The following is a 2071-nucleotide window of genomic DNA, read 5'->3' as shown; positions in this document are numbered from 1 at the left end:
CAGGGCCACAACCGGCCGCTCTCAGCACTGAACGGCGGAGTTTACGTCTCGGTGATTTATGGCTGCAGACTTAAATCTCGGTTCAAGAAGAGTTCACAAGCCGGAGCTTCCTTCCCGGCAGTGACTGATACCCTTACACTTCGAGTTCAGGCCGCTTTCCCATCCCCGCCCCCACCTCTCCCCTCTCCCCTAGCCCAGCCTCAACTTTTCTGGGCTAGGGAGGAAAGGAGGGATGGGCAGGGGACTCGGGGGCTCTTACCCGCGTTCCCGCTCGAATTTGGGGAGAGGGCAAGCTGAGGAAGAAGAGGGAATAGAAAAAGGGAGCGATGTCTGAAGGAAGGAGGTTGAATTTGGGCATGTCTTCCAGAGACAATAGGGCTTGCTTCCTGCACTCAGTTTAGCCCCCTCAACTCGCTTTCAGTTCTTGCACCTGGGGGTTATTGTCTAGCCACAGATCTTGGTAGAGAAATCTCCCCCCACCCCGAGTCCTGGCTTGGGGGTCCAAAGCAAAGTTTTCTGGCTGGCAAATCTCCAACTTCTTTACTAGGTTGCAAACTTTGGGGGCTTGGTTGGGGGGGATATGTGTCAGCTCCAAGGTGGTGATCTGCCGTCCTCAGACAATAGGAAGGACTTTGGTGGGATCTTAGGGGTGGAATTCATATTTTAAGTTTAAGAGGCTGTGGCTTGCTCTTTGATTTTCAAAGATATTTTTATTTTACAAGACAATGCACAACTTGGTGTAAAGGCTTAAGTAAGTAGCTGGCTGGAATAGCCTGTGATAATGGATTAGCAAGTCACTAAAAATATTGCATGTTCAAAATCAGCTTAATTTTGTTTTATCTAATATCTTGCTGTTCAAGTGTCTAGAGTAATTTTCTTAACCTGGTGTTTTATTTTACACAAGCCTGGCATCTAAAAAATTTATAATGGCAGACATTCACACTGCCAAATGTAATAGGAACTGTTTTCAGGGAAAGAAAAGGAAACTGAGACAATAAACTGCTGTTTGGTTTTAAATTTTTATTTGATCCTGTATTTACTTTTGATCATAGTATATTGCTTCCTACCTGTTTCCCAAAGAGAAACAATACTCCAGAGCTATGGCCATGTACAATAGCTCTGGATGAGGGATGCTGTAATTTTTAATTGAGGTTCTAGAAAATTAATTGTGCCTGTTTTCCAGATGTTGGTCAGATTGTTGGCTTAATAATGAAACCTTTAAAAATCCATTATTTAAAATGAAATGATAATCATCCACTAGTAGATGCAATACTATATATGTGTGTGTGTTTCCCAGTTAACAAGGCATCTGCTATTCCTGGAAAACTTGAATAACTCTGGTACTCAAATCACATAGTTGGGGCATGAAATGTAAACCATTTTCTTCATGAATTTGTTATTACAATTTTCATAAGTGGTTAGAGGGACTAACATTTTGGGTGTGTGTGTGAATGCATGAAACTCATATGGAACTTTTCTGTGCTGAGAACTAGAGGTTGATCATGCAAAGGCTGAAAAACAGATTTCACTTCTGCAAGCCATTTACTAGAGAAAAGAAGGTTGAGAAGGTTTTCAATTACTTTTTTAGATTTTCAGTGTTATCCTTTACTTGGTGTTTCTGAAGCAGGTAAATAGGTCAAGTAACAAATATCAACAACAACAACAGCAGCACACAAAGATCAGGGAACTCTGGCAGGATTTTATGGCTTGTGCTTCCATCCCTCGTCCGGAGCCAAATGACCCCCATACATCAAATTACATAGCAGTTTCTAAGACAGAACCTATTATCGTTAAGTTGGAAGGAGAGTTCAAGCGGTGGTCATGGAGATGAACGCTGGTTTTTCAGGTTCCTGGTGGGTTGTTTTTTTCTCTAATCCATCATGTTTTAACAGGTAGAATTTGATAGTTGCCCTGAATAACAGCACCTCAGAAAGTCTAAGGCAGGAGGGTCTGGGAACCTTTTGTAACTGGGGGGGAAAGGTGAGCAGTGGCTTGCTAGGAAATGCCTGAGAAATAGAGAGGAAAGGAGTAAAGAACAGTTCAGGACTTGAGTTGTGGCTTGCTGCGTGTT

The 2071-nt window shown here is 42.6% G+C and overlaps 1 protein-coding gene across 1 annotated transcript in view; it reads left to right on the top strand.

Moving 5' to 3' along the window:
• Positions 1 to 2071, top strand: part of HOXA3 (homeobox A3) — a 45553-nt gene that overhangs the window by 38691 nt on the left and 4791 nt on the right. The gene's annotated exons all lie outside the window — the stretch shown is intronic.

This window comes from Carlito syrichta, unplaced genomic scaffold (genome assembly GCF_000164805.1).
Source record: "Carlito syrichta isolate Samal-C Ts95f unplaced genomic scaffold, Tarsius_syrichta-2.0.1 Scaffold307093, whole genome shotgun sequence".
In the NCBI taxonomy this organism is placed as follows: Eukaryota; Metazoa; Chordata; class Mammalia; order Primates; family Tarsiidae; genus Carlito; species Carlito syrichta.
Note: the sequence above shows the minus strand (reverse complement) of the source record. Positions and strands in the feature narration are given on the sequence as shown.